The 12,573-nt window shown below is 35.1% G+C and overlaps 1 pseudogene; it reads right to left on the minus strand.

Annotated features, from left to right (window-relative positions):
- Positions 1-1,519: 1,519 nt before the first annotated feature.
- LOC107871742 overlaps positions 1,520-12,573 on the minus strand; it is a 59,993-nt pseudogene continuing 48,939 nt past the window's right edge.

The following is a 12,573-nucleotide window of genomic DNA, read 5'->3' on the forward strand; positions in this document are numbered from 1 at the left end:
AAAAATGATCCAAGACAAACCACTTACCCGAATACACATTCATCTATTTAAACCTAAACGTTACTCCAAGTCACAATGGTCAATATTCCTAATATGACTGTGAGGAATCTTAATCTTTAGAAATTAACTAAGAGACTGACCATGCACTTCATAAGCTCATGTTTTATATTCAACAATATGACAAATCTTCTAATAGAATGATTATTACCTAAGATGGACAACTTCAATCGTCACTTTATGTCTTTTATCTTAAAACTGAAGATGAAATTTGAGCTCACAACCACTATCTGTATCGCCATCCTCATCAATTTCCTGCAAGCAGAATAAAGAGTCAATCGTAATAAACAGATAAGAGAAAGTTGTGTTGTGGATTCACCAAATAGAGAGAATACCTCCGCATCAGGTTTACTCACAACAGATTTTGTGACCTATAAGGAAATTGTATTTTTTGCATTTGCAGATTTTATTTGCTTCCCTTTAGCTGATGAATGATTCAGCTGTTGACAAAATATACGAATAAGACCAACTTTTCTATAGGAAGTAAGAAAAATGATTTGAGACAACATGAACCTTTTTCCACGAGTCATCTGCAAAACTAAAGTTAATGATAATTGGCAAGTGGGATACACGTTCTAAAGTCTAAGGGCATTTCTAACTCTCTTCCGTTTAATTATCATCAGAAAACCCATATATTCTCTTCTGTTGCCTGATTTTTCTAATAAAGACTATCCACAAAAGAAGAGTTAACAATTCCTTTCAAAATAAAGATCAATAAAACATTCCTTCTCAAAAAATGAATGATCATAAAACATTATATACAGTTTTCCTGTAACAGAGAAACCTGTTGTTTTAAACACCAAGACATGGTGTATGATGGCTCCATTCCACTATTTTTCTCCACTTCAATAACAGATTTGTTTCTATCAGCATTGAACTCGTGAAGTATGCCTACCATACATCCCATGTTTATAATCTTGCTACTGAACAAATGCCCTAGGCTAAAACATGACAAAAATATGCTAACAAATATGTATAGAACCTATGAAGGAACAACATTTAATGTTAGCATAATTAGTATGCTTCATTTTTTTATCCAGATTTTTTAACTATTTACTATGAAAAGAAAAGGTAAAAGTGGCATGGCTCTTGCTCGTATATATTGAGCTCACACTGAGTAAAGACTTTACTGAAAGAATATAGAGTTGAAGGAAAGCGCATTACTGAGAATTGATTGGCCATGATTGGAGAAGTCTCACATATTGCAGGAAGAAATTGGAAGTGCTTGAACTAGCCTCTAAAGCCTCTGAATATGCTGCCACCCCTGTCATATTACAAGTTTGATATCTCATCAGATCAATAAAAAAATCCAATATGGTAGAACAGCAGCTGTTAGAGTCTCCACTCTGTACACTTACCTGATCCCTTTAAGTGGAACACCCTGAGATGCTGATGGTTCGCAGCATTTTTGTATTAAGGGATCAATTGGAGCTCTCTGCATATCATAGATCGTGTATGTTCTCTATCTTTGAGTCCACAAGACAGATCTTTTTCGTGTCTCCTCCACGGGAGTGTTTGTCTGCAGGCAACAATATCAAAATTTATCACGCGCAACTAATTGGAATCAGAACAAATCTTAGTTCTACAGTTTGTATGAATAAACTAATCTGGTACCTTTTTTGAAATTTCAAGTGCTATGAGTTCTGCAATACCAGTCCCAGTCTGCAATTATAAGGCAATTAACATGAGTCATTTGGCTTTGCGATTCTTTCTAATAGTTCATGACGTATGTATTGCAACTTTGAGAGTTACACCAGAAGAAACATAAAACAATAATAATTCCATGGCCGGCTTAATTTTCTTTGGGCAAAGCAGATAAGATGATGGAGTTGAAAGAGGTGTGAAGATTCTAATGAAACCATAACCAACAATAAACCCAAAAGAGTTTTGAACATCAAAAAAAGAGGGTACAACAGAAAGTTGAGGTTTCCCTTTTAAGTCATTCTGGAACCTGTTACCAGTTAAAAATATCTTTACACCATTTAGTTTGTAAAATCTTGTGCGCCGAAAATAGCCCAAGTTGGAGTGGCAAATTTATCAAAAAGATAAAAACTAACCTCTCCAGCACCGAGGAACAAGAGTGTATGATCACATAATGCACCTCCAAGTAGCTTAAGGGATGCAATAAGCCCTGCAAGGACCACAGAAGTTGTCCCCTGCAATAGAAGAATAGATGAGCAGATATGAACATATCATTAGAATTATAATAGCCAGAGAGACATATTCCATACCTGTATTGTTGGGTTCAAAGTGTGTATGAAGTGTGAATGGAAAATGGAAAATGGTGGAGGAACGGAGACACCCAATTTAGAAAGTGTACTCCAAATTGAAAAGTTCACTAATTCTCCCACATTGGTGGGAGAAGGGAACTTTGGAGTGTTTATAATAAGAACACTTTCTCCACATGGTAAGTGAGGCAAGAAATAAGAGATGCCTCGCGCTGTCGTTGTTGTCACTTGGCTTTGGCTTCGGCAAATAATTGATGAGATCTATCTTGTTGGACAAAGTTTATTTGATGGAAATAAAGAAATTCAAACAGAAATCTAATCCGAAAATACAGAAAAACGCAGTAAAATATTTTCTGGTTTTTGTACTCCATTTATGCATGCATACAGAAGTTCGAACTGATGCAATACTTCATCGAACTGGTGCCATTATTTCGGTGAATTGATGCACTGTTTCAGCAAACTGATGCATTGTTTCGACGAACTGACACACTTATTCACGAAATGGCATGCCTGTTCAGAACAGTCACACTGTTTGGATAAATGGACATGAATTTTCAGAAAAGGTTACACCTTTTAGATGAACCTTTGCCACTTTTTAGAAGAGGCATGTTATGGCTATAAAAACTTGCTTTCTTTCACAAGTTACGAAAATTTCAGAATACAAAATACTTCCTGTCTTACAAATTACTTTGTGTGATCAATCAAGACGTTCTGTGCGTTCGAAGATATTCTAATTGTTTGAGGTACCACTACAATTGATCTGTTTGGCCATTTCATCCTGGGAGGAAGAATTCCACAACCTCGGGTACAGTGAGGGGAATTATTTCCTTAAGGAAACTCCGTGAATTCGGACGACTTGGCCTTATTCATTTCTGTTTCATCTACTTTCTGAAAGAATAAAATACACCTCTTGCAAAGGTCATTTTGATCTTGTGTTAAGGGTATTTGATATACTTCATTGTGTTCTTGTTTATACTTGAACTCTAGTTGAAGTTATTGTTTTGCATATATAGATTCTGTGTACCCGAAGTACAGATAAAATAACAATCTTAAGGAAATAACTTTACAGAATCTGTATAACTTGTTTTTGGAGATTAAAGCTTTAAGCTTTCTACTCCGCTTGAATTTAACTAGTGATTAGAAGACATAAAATCTTCATCACAAGTTAAAGTTCACTCGGTTAATGATTTGAAGTTATAAAAACTTAATCATTAATTAGAAACAAGAAGAAAAGTTGAAAAGTTATTTAACTTTATAAGTAGTATTCTGAAAATACTAAATTTTTGTCTTGTGTTGACAGGAAGGATGACTAACGAAAGTCAAATGATGGATGCGACGTCTGTGAGGGCAACTAATATTACCACATCAAGTCACACAAATGCTCCGCCAACAATGGCACCGGCGGAGAAGCCCGAAAAATTTTCGGGCATTGACTTCAAGCGGTGGCAGCAAAAGATGTTCTTTTACCACACCACTTTATGTCTGCAACGGTTCACTAGTGAAGATGCTCCTGAGGTGCCCGAGGGAACCTCGAACAAAGACCGCTTCATTATTGTAGAAGCTTGGAAACATTCGGACTTCCTTTGCAGTAATTATATGCTGAGTAGTCTCCACGACGACATCTACAATGTTTAGAGTGGAACCAAGACATCAAAGGAACTATGGGGGACACTTGAACGAAAATATAAGACGAAGGATGCAGGAATTAAGAAATTCCTTGTTGCACGATTCCTAGACTTCAAAATGATAGATAGCAAATCTGTTGTCTCTCAAGTACAGGAGTTGCAAGTCATCATACATGATCTCCTAGCAGAAGGTATATCTTTGAAAAATACCTTAGTTGAACAAATTAAAAATGTTCTTAATACTCACATAAACTGTTTTGTAGGTTTAATTGTGAATGATGTTTTCCAAGTAGCAGCGATAGTTGAGAAGCTACCACCTTTATGGAAAGACTTCAAAAACTACTTAAAGTATAAACGCAAGGAGATGACTGTTGAAGATCTTATTGTCCGACTTCGTATTGAAGAGGATAATAAAGCAGCCGAAAGAAGGTCAAAGGGGAATTCTACAATTAATGGAGCACATATTGTAGAAGATGACCAAAATAATTCCAAGAAAAGGAAGAAAGCTCAACAAGGAAGCAATCAACCCAAGAAAAAGTTCAAAGAAAAATGCTTCAACTGTGGCAAGATTGGCCACAAGTCCACAGATTGTCGTGCCCCAAAGAAAGGCAAGAAGAAAGATCAAGCAAATATGATTGAATCCAACAAAGAATGCGATGATCTGTGTGCTATGTTCTCAAAATGCAACTTGACGGGGAATCCTCGCAAATGGTGGATGGATTCCGGTGCCACCCGCCATGTATGTGCCAACAAGGAGTCGTTTTCGTCATTCGCTCCGGCTCAAGTAGAAGAAATGATCAACATGGCTAACTCCGCTACGGCTAACGTAGAAGGAACAGGAAAAATTTGCTTAAAAATGACTTCCATAAAGGTCTCGACACTTAACAATGTCTTGTATGTTCCGGAGTTACGTAGGAATTTAATTTCTGTTTCACTTCTAGATAAGAACGGATTCAAATGTGTAACCGTTTTTGAAAAAAATGTAATTAGCAAAGTAGAAATGTATGTAGGAAAAGGCTATCTGACCGAAGGCCTTTATAAGATGAATGTAATGACTGTTGAAATAAATAAAAGTTCGAATTCTTCTTATTTGCTTGAGTCTTATGATTTATGGCATGAACGGTTAGGTCATGTTAATTACAAAACGTTACGAATTGCCAAACTTTGAGTGCAATAAATCAAAGTGTCAAATATGTGTGGAATCGAAGTATGTAAAGCATCCTTATAAGTTCGTTGAAAGGAATTCCAATCCCTTAGACTTAATACACACTGACATTTGTGATATGAAGTCAACACCATCACGTGGTGGGAAAAAATATTTCATAACTTTTATTGACGATTGCACTAGACATTGTTATGTCTACTTGCTAAATAGTAAGGATGAAACAATAGATGTGTTTAGGCAATATAAAACTGAAGTTGAAAGTCAGTTAGACAAAAAGATCAAAATGATTTAGACAAAAAGGTCAAAATGATAAGAAGTGATAGAGGCGGGGAATGTGAATGTCCCTTTGCGCAAATATGTATAGAGAATGGAATAATCCATCAAATTACGGCCCCATATTCACCTCAATCTAATGGAATTGCGGAAAGGAAAAACCAAACTTTAAAGGAAATGATGAATGCCTTACTTATAAGTTCTAGTTTACCGCAAAACTTATGGGGGAGGCTATCCTTACGGCCAATCGTATACTCAACAGAGTTCCCTATAGTAAGACAATCAATTCCTTACGAAAAATGGAAAGGAAGGAAACCCAACTTGAAATATTTCAAAGTGTGGGGGTGTCTAGCGAAGGTTCACGTTCCTATACCTAAAAGGGTTAAGATAGGACCTAAAACGGTGGACTGCGTGTTCATAGGATATGCTAAAAGTAGTAAAGCATGTCGATTTTTGGTTCATAAATTCGAACATCCGGATATTAATGAAAATACGACAATTGAATCACATAATGCTGAATTCTTTGAAAATATTTACCCGTATAAACTTAAAGGATCTAAACGACCTCGTGATGAACCAATTAAGAATGAACATAATGAAGAAAATCCAAGACGTAGTACACGTCAAAGAACGTCTACTTCATTTGGATCGAATTTTGTGACATTTCTTTTGGAAAATGAGCCTCAAATATTTAAGAAAGCGATGGCATCTTCGGATTCATCCTTTTGGAAAGAGGCAGTCAATAGTGAGATAGATTCAATCTTAAGCAACCATACATGGAAATTGGTTGATCTTCCTCCCGAAAATAAACCTTTAGGTTCTAAATGGATCTTCAAAAGGAAGATGAAAGCAGATGGTACTATTGACAAATACAAGACAAGACTTGTAGTAATAGGCTTCAAATAAAAAGAATGACTTGATTACTTCGATACATACTCGCCAGTAACAAGGATAACATCGATTCGAATATTAATTGCCTTGTCTGCGGTATATGGTCTTGAAATCCATCAAATGGATGTTAAAACCTCTTTCCTAAATGGAGAATTGGAGGAAGAAATTTACATGGAACAACCTGAGGATTTTATGGTTCCAGGGAAGGAGAATAAGGTGTGTAGACTTATTAAGTTATTATATGGACTAAAGCAAGCACCTAAACAATGGCATGTGAAGTTTAACTAAACCAAGTCATTGTATGTTTATATGTGGATGATATGTTAATCATCAGTAGAGGCATTTCTGACATAAATGCAAAAAATCGAATGCTCGAGAGCAAGTTTAATATAAAAGACCTTGGAGTTGCAGATGTGATCTTAGGTATCAGAATCCATCGAACTCCACAAGGGTTGCCATAGTCACAGTCTCATTATATCTAAAAGGTACTTGACAAGTTCAAGTATATGGAATTCAGTATTGCCAAGATTTTATTAGATGCGAGCTTTGCACTTCGAAAGAATGAAGGTGAAAGTGACTTGCAATTGGAGTACGCAAGAGTATTAGGATGTTTAATGTATATAATGAACTGTACACGACCAGACATAGTATGCGCTATCAGTAAATTGAGTCGGCACACGAGTAATCCCAACAAAACTCATTGGATAGCAATGAAAAGAATTTTGGGGTATCTTAAATACACTCAAAACTATGCTTTGCATTATACTAAATATCCTGCGATACTTGAAGGATATAGTGATGCAAATTGGATCACTGGATCGAACGAAGTAAAATCCACAAGTGTATATGTATTTACTATCGGTGAAGGAGCAGTTTCTTGGAAATCATCCAAACAGACTTGTATCGCTCGCTCTACAATGGAATATGAATTTATCGCATTAGATAAAGCCGGTGAAGAAGCAGAATGGCTCCAGAATTTCTTGAAAGATATTCCGTATTGGCCCAAGCCAGTGGCACCAGTATGTATACACTATGATAGCCAAGCGGCAATAGGTAGGGCAGGGAGCATGATGTATAACGGTAAATCTCGTCATATAAGACGAAGACATAATACCGTTAGAGAACTTCTCTCTAGTGGAATTATCACTGTAGACTATGTAAAGTCAAAGGATAATATGTCGGATCCACTTACAAAAGGCCTATCTAGAGAAAGAGCAGAAAGGACATCCAAGGGAATGAGTTTAAGGCCTAGGACAAGGCAGCATGGCGGTAACTCTACCTAACAGACTGGAGATCCCAAGAGCTAGGTTCAAGGAGATCAAACAAAGTTGTGCCTGGTAGGTTCAACATTGTCCATTACCTAACTCATTCTCATGATGTAGAGAATATACAGTAAACTAGGATAAGACTTAAGGTGAAAAGTCTTTTAATGATTATCTAAATTTGGCAGATTTGACCAAATAGTTTAATCTACAGGATTGAACATTTAGAAATCACCTATGTGAGGGCGAAGTGGAAGTCGTTTCAAGGAGAATGTTAGTAAAGGCCTATTCTCTAAGCTCTCATGAAACCGGGACGTGTTCATGGCTGAAAAAAACAAAATCGTGAGAACCATAAACGTTAAAAGGCTGGTTGTGTGACATGTATTGTCTAGGTATAATTAAAGCTCGACGGTTCAAAGATATCAAATCTACCGATTGACCGAGTACATCCGATGCATGTATACTACGGAAAGTTCAATGGGAAACCCACTTATCCAGATATAATAAGTCTTTGCTTGATGATCACATACTTGTCCGTACAACTTTTACGAAAAATAGCCATTCCCCATTCATGTGGGGGATTATTGGGTTTAAAGTGTGTATGAAGTGTGAATGGAAATGAAAAATGGTGGAGGAAAGGAGACACCCAATTTAGAAAGTGTACTCCAAATTGGAAAGTTCACTAATTCTCCCACATTGGTGGGAGAAGGAAACTTTGGAGTGTTTATAATAAGAACACTTACTCCACATGGTAAGTGAGGCAAGAAATAAGAGATGTCTCGCGCCGTCATCGTCGTCGCTTGCTCGGCTTCGGATTTGAAAAATGATCGATGAGATCTATCTTTTTGGACAAAGTTTATTTGACGGAAATAAAGAAATCCAGATAGAAATCTAATTCGAAAATACAAAAAAACGCAGTAAAATATTTTCTGGTTTTGGTACTCCATTTATACATGCATACAGAAGTTCGAACTGATGCAATACTTCATCGAACTGGTGCCACTGTTTCGGTGAACTGATGCACTGTTTCAGTAAACTGATGCATTGGTTCGATGAATTGAACACTTATTCATGAAATGGCATGCCTGTTCAGAACAGTCACACTGTTTGGACAAATGGACATGCATTTTCAGAAAAGGTTACACCTTTTAGATGAACCTTTGCCACTTTTCAGAAGAGGCATGTTATGGCTATAAAAACCTGCTTTCTTCCACAGGTTTTGATACAAAAATTTTTAGAATACAAAATACTTCTTGTCTTACAAATTACTCTGTGTGATCAATCAAAACGTTCTGTGCGTTCGAAGATATTCCAATTGTTTGAGGTACCGCTACAATTGATCTGTTTGGTCATTTTATCCTGGGAGGAAGAATTCCACAACCTCGGGTACAGTGAGGGGAATTATTTCCTTAAGGAAACTCCGTGAATTCGGACGACTTGGCCTTATTCATTTCTGTTTCAGCTACTTTCTGAAAGAATAAAATACACCTCTTGGAAAGGTCATTTTGATCTTGTGTTGAGGGTATTTGATATACTTCATTGTGTTCTTGTTTATACTTGAACTCTAGTTGAAGTTATTGTTCTGCATATACAGATTCTATGTACCCGAAGTACAGATAAAATAACATGTATATCATCATTGAAGACCAAATGTGTGGTACGATACTTAGCCAACAGCTCAAAAGCATTATGGTTTGCAAAATCTTCAAACTGAGAATGAAGTTACATAATTATTGACCTATATGAGAATTTTTTCACCATAATTTTGCTTCACAGCAGACATGAATTCATGAAGTCATAATATTCCTGAAAGGAGGGAAAAATGTAGCAAAAGCAAGTTCAGTAAGAATTCAGACTTCCACATAGTAATCTACAAAGGCGAATAGGCTAAAATTCACCTTGCCAGTTGCTCTCTTTTGTCTTTTGTCTGAGAGCAATGTAGAATTCATCGTTCAGTAACTTCTCATTGTTTGTCCCTTCGTCAATGGTTATAGGCAAGCACTGCATATACAAATAAATTGATAACTGAAAATGTTTTTATAGATAAGAATATGGCACAGAATCAGGATATGCTAATTCACAAATTTTGTTACCGATGAAGGTCTGACTCCTCCAAGTGCAATATATAGAGCCAATTTCCCCACAGGTATTCCCTGTGACATTAAAATGAATGTCATTTGAGTAATACATAGTGGGAAGAAGGAAAGCGACTTTTATATCAATTGAGGGCATCATCACCTGCAACCAGGGTCCCTAAGTCCCAGAATTCTTTCTCCATCAGTCACGATGATGACTTGGATTGATCTTTCAGGCCAATTCTTCAATACCTCAAGGATCCTTCCCCTAAAAAAAGATGTTCATACTTTAGTCGAATGTACCTTCGCGTGAAAGTAGGAAAAAAAACTTTAATCACTGTCATACTTTTCTTTCAAACTGATGTATAAACCCTATGGGCGCTTAAAAAGGCTTCCATATTTTTGACACGCCTCACCAACAATTGAAGTGTAGACAATTGGTAGTAACTCCTCCACATTATTAATAAGAAGCTTGTAGAACAACCTTTCATTTCGTTCCTGCAAATTACAAACGCACCCAATAGAGGGAAAAGTAAGTGAAAAGGCATGGAAGCAAAGTCGGGATGCACCCCAGCTGACAGTGACAAAATTAGTATCAAGGTATTGCACCAACATATGTTTCCAAGGATACCTCTAATTCCATCATGGCGACATATTTGTGCAGAGGGACATCATATTGGCGAATAGACTGCATAAGTTTTTTCTCCTGTTTGATATAACACAACATCAATAAAGTTCTTATAAAGATCATACAAACACACATACATCTCAAAATTTGAGACACTTTAATAGTAACTATGTTTACCTGCAGTTCCTGTCTGGAAACAACAGGAGGCAAAAGGCCTCGCAAGTAATGAGCATCTCTTTTTATCTCAGTGAAGGCAAGACCTTTGTTGTAACATGGATCCCTCAACAGGCTGTAGCCACTGTTATGCCAAGTCAAAAGGTAAAGATATATTAAACTTTGAAACAGCATTTTAATATGCCAATACGATACAATAGAAGAGATGACAACCATCCAAACAAGTTAATGATCAATAACACACCCTTTACATACTAATTTAGAAAGTAACCTTCCTGAATATTGCAAGTATTAATAATTCAGGAACATCTCACCACCATTTATTCAAGAGTAAATCCTACTTCATCTAACTATAAAGGGCATCAAAACTGTGGAAAGATTATTGGATGTTAACATGTTACATAAACACGAAAAAGAGCTAAAGTACAGAGTTGTTTCATGTTGAGGTTTTCACCCGTTGTAGACTTGTAGGTGTCCTATTTTACTCAGTTCAGGACACAACATTGCTATCCATCGGGACTCGGCTGAAATAACAATTGTCAAAAATGGGTTACAATATTTTAAATTAATCTTTTTTATGTCTCTCCACCAAGCAGCTGTTGAACCATGCCTAGAAGGTGACTTGCTTCTACTATTGTATCTCTTTGGAGAGATGTTGTAAAGTTTAAGCACTGGCAACTTTAAGATCATCCATTACTACAGTAGAAATCAAATTAACAGAAGAGATATAGTTTAGAAATATAGAAAAGAGCAAATTAAAATGAGTACCTCCGAGATCGATCCCGCCTGTCCTTTCTTTTACGTGGACTATTCCTCCTCCTCCTAACTAAAACCCCAAAGCTAGCTCACGAAGGAAACATTACATAAATCATATAAGTCAGTAAATAACGCAATAAAGAAAAATTTTTTGGGGAAAATCAGCGAAAAATATGACTGCTTGCTAACCTATAACCAACATACATGCATATAATAACAATAGAGAATCGGAATAACCGACATACATGCATATAATAACAATAGAGAATCGGAATAGATACAAGTTCAAAAAAAAGAAACAAGCCAACTCAATTTACAAACAGAGATACATACATATTTCAAAAAAATAACAACTCAACTCAACTTACAACGGAGATACATGCATATTTAAAGTTCAAAAAAATAACAAAATTCAGAGGGAACATACCATACGGTTGAAAGATCCACAGCACACTCGTTTTTTCTGTTTTTTCAAAACCCCTATAAAATTTCTACTTAGACAAAGCTTACTACAATTATACATACATGAATACGTGAAGCAATTTTGGATTCAATACATATTTTAAGACCAGGGGAGCGGCCAATATTAAGATATTTATTTATTTATTTAATTTCGATATGTTTAAATAAATTCTTTTAAAAAAAAAATTGCATATATTTTCTAGATTCATCCGGAATCTAGCATTAGTTTAATATATGTTATTTTAATACGTATTTAGATAATTTAAATTGTTAACTATTTTAATTTATAATATTTTTTATGTAATTTTTAAATTAATATACGTTACTTTTCTTGTCCAAATTATTATGACATTGATAGTCAATTATATTTTAAAAATAATTTAAGTTTTAAATTATTGTGATTTATAATTCTTTTCTTCTATTCTAATTTCAATGACACTAATATAATTTCAAGAGTCGATCAAATATTTTATATCTTTTAAATTTTTTAAGTTGTTAATTATTGTGATTTCTAGTATTTTTCATGTAATTTTTTGAAATATATAACATATTAAATTATTTTTAGATATTTTAAGTTGTTAACAATTGTAATTTATAATACTTTTTATGTAATTTTTGAATAATATATGCTACTCTCCTTGTCCAGAATTTTGTGTCGACACCAGCCAGTTATATTTTCTAAATAATTTAAATTTTTTATCATTGTGATTTATAATATTTTTTCTATCTCAACTTATGTGGCACAATGCTTAAATGACCATAATAATTAATTAGGAGTGATATAGTAAAATCACGACTGAAGCAACTGAAGTAGAAATAAGTCAATTTTTTTTTATTAATTATTGTTATTTACAGTACTTTTTATTTCATTTTCAAATAATATATATTGCTTCATATCTTTTTTAGTCCCGTCTCAATTTATGTGGCACTAATATAATTTTGATAGTCAATCAAATATTTTATGTTGACATATCACT

The sequence above is a fragment of the Capsicum annuum genome, chromosome 5 (genome assembly GCF_002878395.1).
Source record: "Capsicum annuum cultivar UCD-10X-F1 chromosome 5, UCD10Xv1.1, whole genome shotgun sequence".
Classification (NCBI taxonomy): domain Eukaryota; kingdom Viridiplantae; phylum Streptophyta; class Magnoliopsida; order Solanales; family Solanaceae; genus Capsicum; species Capsicum annuum.